This window comes from Papilio xuthus, unplaced genomic scaffold, assembly GCF_000836235.2.
Source record: "Papilio xuthus unplaced genomic scaffold, Pxut_1.1 DF827461.1, whole genome shotgun sequence".
NCBI lineage: Eukaryota > Metazoa > Arthropoda > Insecta > Lepidoptera > Papilionidae > Papilio > Papilio xuthus.
Genome location: NW_013531188.1, coordinates 4,079,594 through 4,098,837, shown reverse-complemented (window position 1 = coordinate 4,098,837; position 19,244 = coordinate 4,079,594). Strand labels below are relative to the sequence as shown.

Genomic DNA, 19,244 nt, shown 5'->3' with positions numbered 1-19,244 from the left:
TGATTTCGTGTTTGTATGACTTCACACTAACGGTTTCTATTTAAAATTATAATGAACATCCTTCACGATACACCATAGGAAACGTAGGTACCTTGAATTACTATTAAACAACAAAAATGCTACATTTTTAATTTAAAAAAAATATCTATTACTTTTGTTGAAGATCAGCAAGCTCAAAAAAATCGGCTTTGATATAAATAACAAAAGAAAAAATAAGCAATTTTCTACAATTAATCGTGAGTTTCTGATACCTAAACCTCTGTTTTAAATGTATCTCTGTTTTGTTATGAAAGAATGACGATATGTTTTCTATAGAGATTTTGGTTTCAGAAAACATCGATAACTGTCCAATCTGTAGGCTACTTAATTGGCTACGTTAGGTATGTTTGTACTTGTTGTAAAGTCACAAGAAAAACAGAAAAAAGCAAAGCTTAAATGACAATTTACTAGTAATCGATATCGATAAAACGTCTTTATCCTTCCAACGTTTCATTCCAACTGCCATATTTATCTCGTAAGTTGTATAATCATAACGTCGTCCGAACAATACGCATCGCAAACGTTAGTCCGCTCTCATTTACATAATCAACTCTCATCAGCAACATTTGCATCCGAAACGCACGACGAATTAAATTCTAAATACTGCTACTATCACGAAAACATCAATCAAATGTGAACTTTGCTGCGTACAACATAAAGGTTAAATAATAATAGCAATATGAATAATAGCTAATAAGTTGCGGTTGCCGTATTCAAAATAAGTATCGGAACGTCTCGCTTGTCAGCAATTTGTTTTGAACAGAGAACACTTCTAATTCGCAAAAAGAACGACCGTTCTATGTTTAAAAAGTAGCGTCACGCAAACTTGTAAAGTTGCTTACACACTATACAACTTTTTTTTTACTAAAAAATGGATACAAATTACTTCAGAGCGTTGTTTTTGTTTTAATTTCAAAGTTTATTTAACAAAATCATTCTTTTGAGGTATAAATGAAAGTAAAAACATAACGAATTAATTTCTAATCGAATGTAAGCAAACCCAAGTAGCGCTTTAAACAAATAATTCTGCAAAACAGCAAAAATCTGTGTGAGACATAATATTTTTTAATTATAAATAAATAATAAATGTTTATTGATAATTTATCTAGACATCGTTATTGTAAACAGCTTTTTTCAAACTTTAGTCATGTATAAACAATTTCTATTACGTTATTATAAATTAAAAAAAGAGATAGTGTAACCTCACCTTTACAGTTCCGAATTTGTATTTGAAAAGTTCGAAATGGGGCTTTCTAGACGCGTTATTTTTTTTTCAGCCGCCATTACGGCTTCTTAAGGAGCCATGGCCGTTATTACGAGCTGGCTGTAGGATATTTAATGCCGCCCTAAAGTATCTCACATAGAACTCTTGTTTCAAAAGTCCATAATATAAATAAGATTTAATGCCCTTTAACTTATATTTGTTATTTAATTCGCAGATTTTATTATAAATTACAGAATATATTGTTTCTTAGGTCTCGACAGTGTCAATCATGATGATATCGTTCACGGTGCTTACCTCGGTATTGCTCCTCACCTCAAATACACATAATAATTGTCTACAACGAATTCATTATCTTGGACACATTACGAATGCGAATGTGTGGATGGATGTTTGTTTGAGGGTATCTCCAGAACGGCTGTATAGATCTCGCTGAAATGTGGTATAGATGTGGAACATAGTCTGGAAGAACGCATAGAGTCGCGAGCGACAACTAGTATAGGCGTTTCGAAATATTGTTTCTCGAATTCCTACTAAATTTCTGGTACACTAAACGTGTACCATAGTATATATCCTTACTTAACACCGCCCACTTACTGAAGTCATCGGTACAAATTCCATTTCCTTAGTACCAATGTAGAGCAACAGGTACGAATCGATTTGATTAGCGATACATCGCTATGAGAATCGAGAACTCGAGAATTGACATTAATCGATTTTTGTTAATTAATACAGTCCACTTTGTATGTTTCCGGTGCATTTAGATGTAGGCGAGGTATGATTTCTATTTTAAGTTACAAACCAGAGGTTCAATTTGTTTGCAGCATATCTATCTTAGACGGTTACTTACACTTTAAGTCAAAAAACTTAAAAAAAAAAGTGTCTATAGGTCTATATTGTTAGGAAGAAAATGCGAAAATGTGGCAGTGTATTGACCCAACACTAGCCTGACTAAAATGTCGACATTTGTGTCCCCTCACTATTCATTCTGACACTGGACTTAGTAACGAAAGCACGTCATTCGCGCCAAAGGAGTAGTTAATAATGTCTAAAATATTATGTTATGTAATTACGTGTAATTCTATAATAGTAATGTATATTATAACACTGTATGAAGCGGTTTAAAAAAAATGGGAAACCTCTACGGACAGCAAGGTTAATTTTACCACACCAGACACTTATGTAAGAGTAAATTAGCAAGCTATTGAATATTACTAGAGGAAGCTAGTGTTTTTACCACGTATTCAGTATTCATAGACTTTTATGAAAATATTATATATGTTCATGATATAAGAAAGAATTGAATGATCTTAAGAATAATCCGTAGTCTTGTGATGCCACAGAAGCTTTACAAATTGTAAAATTACAAAATTGCTGCTAAATGTATGTAAAAAATCAAATATTCAAAACACGCATGTTTTAAATAACTAAATTCCATGTAAATTTATAACACTTATCGTCTGCTTGACAGTGTGTGAATTTTATTTCGTGATTCCATATTTAAATTTTACAGACGTTTTTGAAGATTCCATGCTAAAAGAACTATTGTATAGCATAAAGTTGTTCACCATTAGGTTACTTAAATATTATAAAATCTTCTTCCCTACATAAATTGTAACGTAATACATACAACGTTGACTCCAATGGTTATTAATTTTGTTATGTAAAATCTAGATTAAATTGCATTATGAAGGCTATAACAATTACTGATATATCCAATATTAATATTGTCTTGCACTAATAGCCCTATTATTATATTGTCCATCAAGATTTCAATGGGCCATAACGCACGAATTCTTCGTGTTTTTTTTTCTTCAAGTAGATGTAACGTGTTATTTGGCACAATACGTTCACGCAACCATTGCCCTAAGGACTCGAAATAAAATGAACGTTCCAATTTTGAATTTGGAAGCATGGCCCCGAGCGACCTCGACGCCATATTGCACGCAACAGATAAACAAAACAATTTTTTTAACTGGTTTTGATTATTTAAAATAGTATTATAATAAAGCATTTCATAATGTATAGAGACAAAAACAATTCACCATGAAACATACCACAATTAATGTTATTATAAAATTGAGTTTTTATGTGATAACAAGCAAAGCTTTTCAATCTGAATCAACTATGCAAACCAAATAGGATTCATTACATTCATGGCAACGAAAATAATGTATGAGATTGTGTCATTTAACTGTCGTAATTTGTAAAAATATAACTCCAATTTATTCCTGGCTGTTGAGAAAATTTAAATTTCGAACACGAAACGACACGCGTAGAAATTCAAAGCGTGTGCAATTTAAATTATTCTAATTCTTTAAATACATCAGAATCTGTATATTCTGTTGCTCGGGGCTTTGACACACCGTGCGAACTTTCTTTCGTGACGCCATATTCAAAATTCATCACATTCCCGCCTTTTTTAAATTTCGAATTACGATCAGTATCAAAATATTTTAAGGTTGCAACACGATGGGGATCAAAATATGATTTAAGATCTTAGTAAGTATTAGTTACTTTATTTAAAGTTATCATTGTTTAATCAATCTATTTCACTTTAAAAATCAAGCATTTCCAACAAAAAAAAACCTCGTCTTTACATAAGAAAAAGGATAAAGGCACGTTCAACAATACACATATCAAAAAGACACTTTATTTTTTTTAAACCGACTTCCAAAAGAAGGCCATCAATTCGTCCATTTCATTATTGTCGAATGCTCGCTCCATCGGCTGCATTAAAACGGCCGGAGGTTGACATTATAATAATAACAGATATTAAAGAATTTGTTCAATTGTAAATTAAATAATGATTAAAAAAATACAATAATTTCTTAATTTAATATTATTTATCTGCAATGTTTTAATAGTACAAAGGATGGTCCTGTATTAAGCTTTAAATAATCTCAGCTAAATTATTGACATGGAAACATTAGGCTATTATGTCTGCTTACCCCTATACGTTACGAGCGTGAGTATACACTCTTAAGTAACAAATGGATTCTTCTAGATAATACTGAAAATACATATAGCTTCAAATATAAATGCACAAAATATCTTGTTATAAGCACTATAGATTATTATGTAAATAAATTAAAAAGGGCTTCTTGAGATTCCTACACGGAAGCCGTAATATAATTTGATAAAATTTCTTTAATTTGAGACAATTTAAAACAGCACAAGCCTTCAGCTGAATTTTGCATCAATTCGACACGGCACGCTCGCCAGCACGCACTAAATCAAATTACTCGCGCATTCGAATTTTAAAAAACCTAATATATTAATCGATTATTTTGACATTCCGAAATGTTTTTGTTTGACAAAATAATAACTAACCTTTTCGTTGTTAGAGCCGAATACTTAGGTTAATTTATTAATTCCTAGGTCAGTAGAGTTCAAGGCACAATAATAAGATATGTGTTAGATTACTTACCTTGTTATAAACCGCTGAACCAAACACTAATATCTCGACAAAGCAAGAAATAAGCCAAATAAATCAGTACCAAAAACACGGCTATGATATCTCAAGAAATAAACAAAGCGCAGACTAAATTTATTGAAAACAAAAGACGTATTTCGTTCTAAATTAGAAATTATTAACCTTCAGTAGAAAGTAAAAACATATAACAGAAAAACGTAGACTATCTCATTCACACTCATGTGAAACTGTATAAAGCTATTTCGTATTCATGCGACATGCGACATTCAGTGACATCTACGATGTCGCTCGACCAATGACAAAATCCCGTTCTGCCATTGGTTACAAATGTCACCTAATCTTATTTTTTTTTTCAAGTTTAGGTAAGTAGGCTTTGACATTTGGATCATACGGCCTATTATATTCTATTTAGTGAATTTTCTCTTGTACAAACGTTCACTACTTTTTAGTGTTTTAAAGGGACTTTTCAGTTGCAGAGAAAGATGAATTTAAAACAGATCTCGCTTAAAATTATATTTATAGATACAAAGGCGTAGAAATTCTATAAAAAATTAAAATAAAGAAACAAGATTTTGTAAGGTTTTATAGGACAAAGTTACTGTTTAAATATACAAAGATGGAGTCGTACAATATTGTGTAGATACAAAAATAGTAGAACAATGACGTTTTTGAACGAAAGCCAAGTAAAAAAAAACAAAACAAATTTATTACAAACAAAAAGTCGTTCTTTACGACTGCACTTAATATCTCAATGTCATTTTATCATTCTTCCAAAAATAAATAACACTTAAAATATTTTTCTAATAACTCCTTGAAAAATTAAAAACAAACGTTAGATACGAGTTTCTGTACGAATTTGAAATATGTTTTTAAATTTAGAACGATCGTGGGCGGGCTTTTGGCGGGTTGGCTGGCAAATGTCACCGCAACGCGCGACACGAGCGCCATTGGCGGGAAAATGTCACCGTGTCGCATTGCGTACCGTTACTAAACGCGGTCACCACGCCCATGGACGTCGTTTAGAATTTTAATGGTGAATTTAACTAAACATAACATGCTTACAAGTTTGAAAATTATAATAATAATGAATTAATAATATGAAATGAAACTCTTATACGTCATATTACTTGCAGATGAAAAAAATTCAGAAATATAGAACCACAATTTTAACAAGTTTCCTAAGAATTGGCCAAATGAATCTGTCGCAATGCATCAACTGTGAGTTTTATAGAGTATAATTACTGTCCTAGATATAGTCGTGTAAGTCATTTTTCTAAATAAGCCAACGCTAAAGACTGTTAAGTAACTTTATTCTTCTAAACATATAATCTCCTTTTTGCGGAAATAGGATACTATTAACACTCTGGGTAACAAATACACTAATAACGCATAAGCAAAATATCATCCCATCATTCGAATTAAAAGAGATTAAATTAAGAATTGTCTTTACGATTGGACATATATAATGTCATTTGTTTTTTTTTTCTCAACATGAAGCAGTCGAAGGAGTTAATCGTGTTAGGAGTAGCTCGGTGGTGGCGCGGTGCGGGCGTGCGCAGAACTATCGATCGAGGCCGACGCCCGACATCTGCACTCGCACAAATGGTGACAATTTTATCATCACGGTTTTTTTTTGTTACCATTAACACACCTCATTTAAAAGTGTAACACTGGTTAGTTTTCCCTATAAAGACAAAACTGTGGATCCAAATTGAGAAGTTGTTTTAGGAATAAGTGTCAATCAGAATAAGAATAAGAAGTTGTAGTGTTTTTAGTAAAATATTTTTTAAAGTTAAAAAAAAAATAAAATTCGTCTTGAAATAGTATATTGTTTTTCAAACGTCAGATATATAAATGTTTGCTGCTGTTATAAATATTTGACTTTAATTTCAATCATATAAATAATAATACATGTACATTTATCCGACGTTCTTACGGTGAAGGAAAACATCGTGATGCAACCTGCACATATCTGTGAAGAAATTCAATTATATGTGTGAAGTCAACCAACCCGCACTTGGCCAGCGTGGTTGACTATGGCCTAATCACCCTTTACTTAGGGTAGGCTTCGAGCCCCTCGGTGGGGACGTATAGTGAGCTGATGATGATGATGAAATAAAAATACACATCCCTATCTTAACTACCATCAAATAAATTTCAAGTTGATAGGAAAACTTTTGAAATTAGTAAGAAAGCTTTACAAAAGCCACTTAACTTAAACATTTTACATAACTAACACCATTAAAAATTACGACGCAAAGTTTCTTCCAGTAACACATACAATTATTTTAATAAAACACAACACATATACTAGCTATTCGCATCTGGCTTTGCGCGCATTAATTTCACTGAGACGAAGAACTTTTTATTAAAAAATAATAATAAAACTGTATTTTTAATATGTAGTATTTAATATAAACAAATAAATGCGTCTTTAAATTATATTTAACACAAAAAAAAATCATAAAGTTTTTATAACACAAGAAAACTTTTACACATAAGATATAGATAAAAGAAGTATTTAATCAACCACATACCATAAACGTCAGATAATAAAATAACAACAAAATCTATGGAAATAAAAAAAAAAGTATTAAACTGAGTAACTATTGGGCGTAAGTAAACTAAGAAAGTAAAAATTTATGTGCGACCGTTACTGGGCGGTAACCACAAAAAGGTTACTGTGTATGGCCCCTAAAGATATACGTTTGCTGGGAAGTCTCTGGTTATATAGTTGTTAATATTCTTTTAACACGGGCAATACCAAGTTCGGCTATTTTTTTTTAAGTCACCATTTCGATACTTTAATGACAAACAGTGGTAGGGCCTGCTTTAACATCTTCGCACGAATTGACCCGGCTCGCCCGGTGGAATACCACACAGAAGACAGGCGTGAAGTGGAAGCAATTCCGCGTTTCGTCTGATGAGTGTGCGTCCCGTAGGCCTAATTTAGTACTCTTTCCCTTCCCACCCTTTTTCTTTTAAAGGATGGGAAGTGGAAGTGGACTTTCCGGATGAGAGGATGCATGGGAAGGTAAAATATTTTCTTTCTGTGCATCCTCTCCTCCGTCGATTAAAGGTAGGTAACGCATATGCAATTGCGTATGTCTATGGGCAACGGTGACTTCGCTATTTCAGTGATTTCAGGTGGCCGCTCGTACGTTTGCCACCTTATGATATAAATTAAAAAAAAAAACATTTTGTCTTAATCAGTCAGTTTATCAAACATATATACATTGAAGTGCATTACCATGGAAATGCTCTGAGATACGATATGATCCTTAACTTAACATTCTTGTTTACTTAACCCGCCTCTAACATTTGCATTCCATTTAATTCGGACCCTTTTTACTTCATTTTTATTGTCGTTTTATTTTTATTATCAGGATAAACTCCGGCGAGGGTTACCCGGGCTTTTTTCTCAGGTTTACGAGCTTGGGGTATGAACACCGGCAACTTTCAGCTTTGATGAACAACTCAGTATTTATGCCTGTATGAAATGTAGTGCGCTAAGTGATTGTAGAATGGGTAATTTTTAATTTTTATATAATAAATAAGGGGGCAAACGAGCAGTGGGAACACCGAGGTAATCAACGACACCCATGGACATCTGCAACACCAGAGGAACTACAGATGCGTTGCCGGCCCTTAAGTAAATAGTATGCTCGCTTCTTGAAGGACCCTAAGTCATATTGGTTTGGAAATACCGCCGAGGACAGACCGTTCCGAAACGCGGATGTACGAGATAAAAGATTGCGCGAAAATCGCACCGTTAACTAATTTACTATTTACCTAATTACTAAATAAATTTAAATGTAGTGCAAATAACTTTTAGATAATTCTGTAACACGTTAAACGCCACTCCGATCACGGGTGACCGTATCCCTGCCGCGTAGGCCACCTGTGACCCCATGAAGTTTTTTTATAACATCTGCGAAACCCAGCTTCGACATTACGCATCTATCACCAGCAAAAAGTTTTTAGTGATTTTTTTTGTATTTCTACTAAGGTGTTTAACGTGTTAAGCCTATCACCTATATAAAATAATGTTAGTATACAAATTATTTTCAACAGTAAATGTGAAAGTAGCTTAATAACAGAACTCTAACTATAACTAAGTACCAAACTCGCAACAGTAACAGACTTTGTGAAGCAACGTGCGGTAGACAACGAAACTGTGTAACGGCACTTCACGCTAATTGAACGTTTCCCGCCAATTTCCTTCTAAAATTTTACTTGCCATAGACAAACGTTTCTGACATATCTCGAACCACACGCCCAAACGTATTGTCGACGGGGAATGTATAATAATTTGTTTCTTTACAATTAGAAAACATATGTATCTTTGTAACTGTAATATGTAAAATCGTTAAAATTTGTTTTATTGAATAGTAGTAGGAAGAAAATCCGACACTGTGCCGGTGTACTGGCACAACATTAGCCTTACTAAAATGTCGACGTCTATGTCCCCTCACTAATCATTGTGACACTTGACTTTGTAACGAAAGCGCGCCATTCGCAAAGGATTGTGATTAATAAATGTCTCAAAATACTTACACGCTAGTTTATTAATAAAAATTACAGGCAACTATCGCTTTGACGTTTACTTGTAGTTAATTTCCTTTCAATTTGTGTAAGTGATGTTAACACTAAAAATTAGTTCAAGCGTCATTTGAAATCTTAGCGGGGCAAAGGAAAACGACCGTTGAGGCGATGCGTGCAAAATCTGAAGTCAGTAGCAGAGTCGGGTAACACTGCCATTGTGCCACGCTTCCATAAACAATGCCATTAGCTGAGCATTAGTCGGCACATTTTAAATTTGGAACGCGCACGGCCATTCGTCATGTCGCCGCCGCGCCCGCGACACTCCGCAAAACTTCGCTAATGTGTGGCGTAATGCATCTTGATACTTTCGCAACAATTTTAATTTATGTAATGTTAGGAAGAAAATCCAGAAATGAGAAAGTGTATTGACTCAACACTGGTCTTATTAAAATGTCGACGTTTGTGTCCCCTCGCATTCACTCTGACACTTGACTTTGTAACGAAAGCACGTCGTTCGCGCCAAAAGATTGCAATTACTAATGTCTAAAAGTAAACAAAGAATAAAAATGTCAAAAGAACTAAAAATACGCTTAGAAGCAATAAGGGTTTTAGTTTCCTCGGTTACAACTTTGCTTTACGTTAATATCAGATTCACCACAGTTTGAATTTCACCCTAAAATATTTTCAAATAAACAAAGAGTTTATTAAGCTGACATTGCGTTTTGATACTTACAACTTTTTGACATTGTTTAAGTTGTAAAATTGCAGATAGTTGAATAAGAAAGCAACAAGACTTCGCCTTTCGTTATATCTTGTGCTTTATGCAAGAGTACTGCATTTATGAAATAAATTAAATCAAACATCAACACTATTTAGCCGGTGTATAAAGTTGAGTAATGACGTCTGGTGTCGCGCGCAGCTCGCGGCGCCAAATGACTCGCGATGAATTTAAAATTTGAACTCGCGGCAGCGGCGCTAACGAGGAGGGCGGCCCTGACTTATTGCACACTGGATGAAGGAACACACGATGACGTCACAGGAATTCATTTACAATCAATGTCGCAAAAGTCTATGAATTTTTGACTTTGAAACTTATTTGTGTTTCTGAGAAATTGCAATGACGTTTGTATTGGCATATATGCTTGTCTCTTTTTTTTTCAAATAAGATGAGAGGGACGAAATTACTTCGACTGTCGAAATCCATAATTTACATTTGTAGTTTTTTAACGGAATTATTTTTGATTATTAAAACTGTTACTTATTGGTGTTAAAAGCAGTGTTACTTTCTCATTGTTGAAATCTGTAAAGACTAAAAGATTAAATCTTTCCTTTTATATTTATAACATCACGGCATGTTATCTTTTACGTAAGCTGTATTACTTTGGAGTTACGTTAGATGGGCTATAGGTTAAAAATAACCGCGCCGCGGGTGGCCGCCCAATGGAAATCAATTATTACCAATTAACACGTGTGCCAGGAAACGAATAGTATACACAAGCCTTTAAAAATGCTATGACAAAGACGGGATGTTAAAAAAGTAGCACCTAAGATAAATCAAGTAAAATAATGTACTAGGCAATCGTACTAGTACCAAATCGGTTTAGTCGTCGATTCAAAAATTCGAATTTCGAACGCAAACATTTTTCTCAAACGAAAAAGAAACAAAACCTCAGTGAAACGTGAATAAAATGCTGCTAATGATTTTTAATTGCGCCTTTGCAATTGAAATTGACCATTATAATATGACCCGTGACAACTGCTACAATGTCAAGGAGGAAATGGTCTGTTGGGATCAAGAATGGCTAGTTATCACTCCTGTCGCTTTGTGAGTCAGTCGGTGTGGCCCGAATTTGGCATTTCCATGCTAATGGCACTCATTGCCCGCCAATCAGTTTAGCGGCAGACATTTGCTGAACGTATTATAACATGCGATGTGTTAACGCGGCAAACAGTCGCCATATTGGCACGTGTCTACTGATTATGGAATCGTTCCAAATTTGATTAGAAACGACTTCCTAGTACACAGAGGTAGAGTTTGTAGCTGAGCTAACACCGGTGTAATACCAAGACCACAAAATGGCCAGACGAGAAATAGAATTATATCCACGTTCTGTTTCAGGAGTTTTATGCCGAAGATCAAGTTCTAACCTTCTTTGCTGTGAGATGGGAAAAGATGGGACGAGGAAGTAGATTTTTTCGGGGGACGGGACTAATGGAAAAGGTAAATATTGGCTAAAGATAGGTAAAGTGTCTTTAAATTTAGCGCAGATATTTATAGGCAGTGTTCACTTCTTTAGCTATATCCAGTGGCCGTGTAATCTTTTGCCACTTTCTACTATAAATTCAGTCTTGTACCTTATAGCCTTTGTAAGGTTGAAAAACCTTCAATTAAATTAAATAGGGCTTACTAAAATACTTTTGGTACACGATATTAATTGGGTCAAGTCCTGACCTAGCTTTCGGAGCAGGTCGGTAACTATTGGTTGGTGAAGAGCCATCGACAACGACTGCTCGTTCGCTTTGAAACCCCGTAAACCGTTAATTAAAACGTTGAATTTATGGAGCAACCAATTTCATATTTTTACGGGGAAATATTTTCATCGTAAATTCCTAGTTAATTTATATCGGCAGTAATTTGATGGTAAATCGTCATTGAATAACTGAAAACCCATTTGTTTCCCTAACCTTAAAAATATGATAAAAATCTCGCGATTGGAATAAAAAACAGCGGTAGACTCCAGCAACAACAAGATCTGTTGCACTGATGGGCCGGCTCAATACAATACCACGACCTCACAGAAGACAAGCGTCAAGTGGAAATTTCGCGTTTTGTCTAACCAGTGCTGTGCCGGAGGTTTTAACTTGGTTCTAATAAAAGGATGGAAAGGAGAGTGGATTTGACGGAAAAAAGGGATGAAAAAGAATGGGAAATAATCACTTTCATTGCATCCACTCCTCTGTAGATTAAAGGTAGGCAACGCATCTACAATTGCGGATGACTATGGGCAGCGGTCGCTTCGCTATTTCAGCGAATTCAGATGCTTGCTCACTTATAATAAAACAACTACTAAGAAATTATTTTTCTTTTCTGAGTATTACAATTGCTTCTTGTACTCGTATTTGAATAAAATAATATGATTTACGTATATTTTTCTATCGTGTGCACTTATATAGAAGTTTATTTATATTATAATTTTCGTCTGTCTAACAAAACCGACACGAAATGACGTAATAATGACTGACTACGAACTATCATGATATATATGAAACTAACGAAGATAAAAGGTTTAAAAAAAGAAATAAATGTTTGGCATTAGTGTTGTGGCAACACTGAACGTCACGCGCAACTGTGTCATTAAGTCGCTCCGACGTTTTGATTGATGCTTAAAGTGTTCATAAGTACATTAGTACATAAGGAAGTTTCCAAGATTAATGCCAAGGGCATCGTCGGTGTCAATGCCTTAACTAATGTTTCTTTTGGGCCACAGATAATTAACAACATTTAGTGTTACCAGATAAAAAATTGTATAGTATTATTGATGCTGCTTGTTGGTAATTAGATGTTAATTAAGATATAAGTAATGTTTACGATTTGATATTTTACATAATAAATACATAATATTATACGTAATACATATAAATAACATATATTAATTTTCCGTTGTTAAAAATAGAATTTAAGTTAATTTTAGTCCATTTTCTCTAAATGAGGAGAAGCTTATAAGAGATAGAAATAATTATCATCTCTCAAAGGAAACAAAACCCTATACTTATTCCCTATAGGGTTTTATTTTCTATATGGTTTAAATTTAATACATTATTCGATTATAAATTTGTATTTAATATGTAATTATACGGATAAGATCTAATGACAAGTCCACACCTAACGCGAAAATATCGCGGGAAACGATCGACGAATGTACTTTTTTCAAAGCGCAACGTTCAGTTCCCGCCCTCGCTTGCGATTGGCCGATACAACGTACGTGCGATGCGCTTGCGCTGATAACGAGACCGTTTTGAAATACGAGGCAGAATTCCTTTGTTGCCAGTTACAAGTCGTATTAATTTTTTTTAATCTGTCAAAGGTAATAGGCGGTACCGAAATTCAAATGCTTCTATATTAAATGTTGTGGTTTATGGCTGTCTTTAACAAGATTGTATGTTGCCAGCTACAGCTAAAGTAACTTCATGTTTTTTTTTTCAAGCTAATACTTTCCAAACAGCTATCACATACATAATATAGATAGAACAAATCTTACTAATACATGCGAATTGTTAAGATGGATCGATGGATGTTTGTTAGAAGGAATCTCGATGGCTGGCAATCCACAACCATGCGGTTTGCGCGAAACTTCCTGCCTCGCACAGCAGCGTTGTGGAATGGTCTGTCCTCGGCGGTATTTCCAAACCGCTACCACTTAGGGTCCTTCAAGAAGCGAGCTTATCACCACCTAAAAGGCCGGCAACGCATCTGCGGTTCCTCTGGTATTGCTGATGTCCATGGGCGTCGTTGAACACCTCGGTGTTCCCGCTGCTCGTTTGCCCCCTTCTATTATAAAAACAAATCTCCAGAACGTCTCAACGGATCTCGTTGATATTTGGCATGGATGTAGAACATAGTCTAGAAGAACACATACTAATTAAGTTTCTGTTTAACAGCTATACGATAAAAACTGCTAGTTTCTAAAGGTTGATTGAAAAGGTCCTTGATATAAGGAAGAAAAACAAAACAATTAGAATTCAAAATACAAAACAAGTATCGTATATACGACAGTCCTTTCCTCAAAAACACCGATTAATCTTAGTCAGTCGATGGTTATAATTGGTGAATTAGTTTTGCTAGAAAAACCGTCGTCATTACACGGACGGTCAGAAACGTCAAAGGGACCTTGATATATCTAATTAGTTGAATGATTTATATCGTCTTGGTACGAGGGATTGAGGAGAGAGGGACGTGGCCAATTATTTTGGAACGATTAAGAACACAATTTCATTGTAAGGTTGGTTAAGGTTTTAAGAGAATACCATGATTTTTTATTCATAAAATTATGAAAAAATCATCAGTTTCAGTTACATCGGTAAGAGACAATATGATAATTAGAACACATTTTGTCTCGGGACTTATTTTAAGATTCATTTTATATTTCTGGTACTTAAGACCTAGACTTATAGGCCTAACTTCGAATTCATAGTCTCAGCAGCTGTTTTGTGTATGTATCGTATTATGATGGGTCGTGACCTAAGGACCGTGCCACACGTAATTAGGAACGACTTGCGTGTCCTTCATTATCCTATAAGCATAGTCTACCTACATAACAATTTCCTCCATTTAGAGCCCTACAATTTTCTCTAGCGTGGCATATGGCTCTGCTACTTTACGACCCAACATATTTTAGGACCCACAACCGATGATTACCAATAAAAAACGATCCTTTTTTTCTTTGAGTAAAAAACAGAGCAGCGCGTGCGCGAACCGCTAGATAACAAATTGCAGAATCGACCACAAATTGTATGAAGTCTACATTAAGAGGAACGGAAATCCACATTTATTTGTCTTTGAAAAAAATACTTGTCTAGTTTTAACACAACTAGATAAAATGTTCTGTACGCAGCAATAAGTACTATGTTAACTTTACTCATTGAAAGACTGACTGTAGTTTTTTAAAAGAATCAGTTCACCACTTTAGGCTCATTACATACTTTGTAATGAGCTTGTGGGGGGCAGTTAAATCGTCCGTACCGGTTGCGAATGGTGCCGAAATCGCGGTAATATTCAATACGCAAATTGCCCGGCGGCTGTTTACAAAGACCTCCCCCACTTCTGACGGGCACAATTAGTCCGACCGAATTGCAAACCGCGATACTTTCCCATGGAGTTACTGATCGATACATTGAAACCTTAATGTCGGTCTTTTTGTAACCGATACGAAGGATTCTGGTTAATTTAAACAGAACTATCTTCGTGATGAATTAATACAATCGTGTACTAATGACATTATAAGACGGCAAAGACTTAAGAAACTATAGTGCAATCTGATTTGGTATTTTGAAATCTAGGTACGTACCAAAATTTTGAATACAGAACTTTCAGGCAAATTATTATGCCACAAAGTAACATCTTACTAATATTATAAATGTGAATATTCAGTAGATGGATCCATCCAGGATGTTTTTTAGAATGTATCTACGGAACGGTTCATTGGATTTTGATGAATTTTGGTACAGATGTAGAACATAGTCTAGAAGAACACATAGGCTACTTATCAAGTTTTTCCCGTCGGATGGAGTCGCGGGCGACTGCTATTAATAAATCAATAAAAACTCAATAGTGTTTTTATTTTATAGCATTTTTCAACGAAAAAATTGTGGAAATCTATTTTTATTTCACTTCTGAAGATGAGTAAAGGGTAAGAAAATCACGCAAAAAGCGTTACAATAGGCTGCCAATTACAATTTCGATTTAATTTGATATGTCGAGGTGAACGACAGCGAAATTCAACGGATGAGATAATTTCGTACACTTACAATTGATTTAATAGTATCAAGTTAGCGTCTAACTTAACTTCAACTTAGCTTACAAAGTAAAGACGGGCGTCCCGCTCACGCACGGTTCGCCTCAATTACGTATGATTGTTTTAAATCACTTAATATCCGCTACGTATATGTGTGCTTGTTTATTTTATTTTAAACTAAGTTATGGCGCCCTGGTACCCAAATCACTTTTAATATGAGACGAATAACTTATAATATAGTCTACTTATTTACCTTAGTTAACTTATTTTTTTTAAGTAAACTTTGAAAGACCGCTGGGTGGAAATAAAATAAAAACTTTTTTCTTTATCTATATAAATTTGAGTTAAAAAAAATAAAGCAAAATAAAGGATTTACTCACAAAAGTTTCGTGTATCTTAGAAGCTTGAATTAACAATATGCAAAATAGCGTGAAATTTCTCTATTATCTTCATTCGTAGCGCCAGTTTTCTTTTATCAAGTTTAACAGATGATTAAACTTAATTAAAATAAGGAAAATGATCTGTATTTTAATTGTATTAGAATTGTAATTCGCTTGCATTTATATAGTCTATAATATAAAGGTGGTTGTCCACTACGGTGGTCCGAACGTCAAACGTTGTCATATCTCGCATTATCTTCGTACAAAGGGCATTATTGTTCAATGAACATTGTAAATGTATAATTGCATTACATTTTAAGATTCATACAATGCTTCCTTTCTCCGATTACCTCAAAATTACTTTGCTTATAATATAACGAAAAAAAAACACAAATTCTTATATATGGTTAAATTATTTTACGTCAAGATGATAATAAGAAGGTATATGTACTTTTTAATGACTAACTGCAGCATTCAAAATTGAATGGGAGCTTAAACAGTCGCTGTAGATTTCTCATATTATGCTTAGTGACTTACTCAATGTTTACTTAAAGACTCTGAGAATCAGGATAATGTTAGGTCAAGATTAATTTGAACTTTTTGCGTGTCAATTAATTTACCGTTTTCGTACAAAATTGAGCGAGTTCTTAGTCTTATCCTTCGTTAAGATATTAGCGTTTCCAAAATCCCTTTGCATAGTATATACATCGTATATTTGTATGTATATTGTAGGTGTTGTATTGCACCGCGTTGGTGGTATCGAGTCGCGATCGGGCGTTGGCAAATGATGTTAATTTTCGAGTTTTACAAGCGAACAAAGCAGCGCTATCTGCCGGCCATCGCTCACGAACGCGCCTCGCGACTATCAGTTCCTACACCCAACACTCATTAAGACAAGAATACACCGAGAGCAGCATTATTAAATTAACGAGTATAGAAGAACTGTATAAAATAATAGATCTTTTTAGTTGTTTTTCTATTCATCATTTTTCTTCACTTCGGTATCCCAATGTGACTTTTTAATACACTACTTTTTTATCCTTTTCGGTGTAGTCAACCTATTTCCTTTTAAGCCTTCTAAGTTTCAGAACACTGACAAATCATAACTGTTTATAATATTTTAATAACTACAGATGTACGTATTATAAGTAGCATTATAATCGATAGAAAATAACTGAAATGTTCACTACTACTGTCATTTTGATACCTTAGTTAAAAAAAATGCCTCTAAACTCGGTGTAGCACTAACTTTGTAACATCCACGGCAACCACGACACGCACGGCAGTGGTCACATTACGTGACGCGATAGCATCGGATAGCGACAAATCGCGACTCACTACGCCAGCGCCACGCCACTACGCTCTGTTGTTGCATTATCTGTGCAATTGCGCGGGAACCATACTCAATTACGAATACAAATAGATTTTTACTTTTAGATTATTCCCTATTACAGAGCCAGTTTATTTTTTTAGCTGCACCGTGAAACAAATTACATTTCGGGATTAAAACCTTATTTGTGATGATACATTAAATGTTTAAAATAAGAACACAAAATATCGATTACATATTTTCAACTAAAAATCGATATTCCTTAATCGATATCTTTTTCCGAATAGATAAATTGTTATCAATACGGGGAAGGTTGTTGCGTGCCTCTGCCCTATAAACAGTGTAGGTGTCTAACGCTATCGCCGGGCCGCGGATACAGGTCCTATCGCCGGGAGAAGCCGAACAATGAACAGATAAGTCGTTCCTTACGATTAATGACTACTAATTCAAAGGATACTTTCAATAGTATTATGTAAGACGCGTAATTTACTCTGATCAGATGTGGAGTAAGGCGTGAGCGAGGGGGACGGAACAGACAACATTCTAACAATTGTTTTGAAACCTGTGTTGCTAACCTTATAATAGTTTTTTTTAGCCACCGACTCACCCTGGGATTGTAATATGTAAGTTTCAAAGTGGCATAAAATGTGTTAAAAGACCCCTATTAAAGGACGAGATAGTATAATATCCCTTAAGAGATGGATTAAAATATTTTATTATCTTTGGAGATTGTAGTAAGTACACTGTAGACTATTAGTTTGCATCAAATAATTCCATGTTAATCGCCCGCAATCAGGCAAAGGTGTGCAAATTGTCAGTCAATCGAACAATGAGATATAATAAAATCGCTATTTTTCAACTTCCTAAGATATAGGCAATTTATTCCGATCTAATTACGAAAACTATAATAGCATTGTACTTAAATATAGTCTGTATTGAGTGACAGGTTTTCGTAACACATGTGGCAACACTGAGCCGTAATTAGTGCAATTATCCGCCATTAGATGTTTGCTGACCTCGCACTGGACGCCGGAACTCCGCGTCCTTGTTCACTGAACGACGTCAAAAGAAGTGAAACGAAATTGCTCATTTATTTATAAACTGTGTTCACATTCTTCGTTCTTTTGTTTTTATTTTTTTCTTGTTTAGATCCTAAAAATCTAATCTACTATATTGCTAAGTAGCTATCTTTAATAATGGGACCGTCAAACCCAAAAACTGGTGCAGCGCCAAGAGTTTAACACGTAAAAATGGAAGCGGCATGAAACGTGTTAAATCCGATTGGTTATTTCTGAGGCTAACGCGACCAAATATAACATTCTGCATTCAGTTTTATGAAGTTCATATCACAAATAAGTAAACTGTACTTTCAGATATTTAACAAACTTGTCAAATCTCTAAATAAGTAGGGAGCGGTTTAAACGGTAAAACATCTAATGCCAGCTATCAAAATCAACAAAATCGTGCTTTGGCTTCTCGTAGGATCGTAGTTAACTCCTGACCTCCGTCTACGGTTTGCAGAAATTTCATTGCTCGTAACTAAGTCTTAAGCTAAGTGAACAAAGCTGTATTTACCTTAAGTGTTGTGCGGATAGGTCGATTGTAAGTTGTCATCCCGTCAGCATGCAGGAAGCGCACGGCACCTGTTTGTGAGGTTTAATGAAATTATATCGTAGAATCAAACAGGACTATGACAGGAGAATTAAGAGAGCTTCAATGATGTGTTAAATTTAACCAGAAATCTGTTATATGAGTTTAATTATGATTATCTTATTAGATA

At 34.6% G+C, this 19,244-nt stretch overlaps 1 long non-coding RNA gene across 1 annotated transcript in view; it reads right to left on the bottom strand.

Annotated features, from left to right (window-relative positions):
- LOC106119533 (uncharacterized) overlaps nt 1-19,244 on the bottom strand; it is a 98,968-nt gene that overhangs the window by 77,010 nt on the left and 2,714 nt on the right. The window contains exon 2 of the long non-coding RNA XR_001227964.1: nt 19,040-19,107. This is a non-coding gene — a long non-coding RNA (uncharacterized LOC106119533). The remainder of the gene's footprint in view (nt 1-19,039; nt 19,108-19,244) is intronic.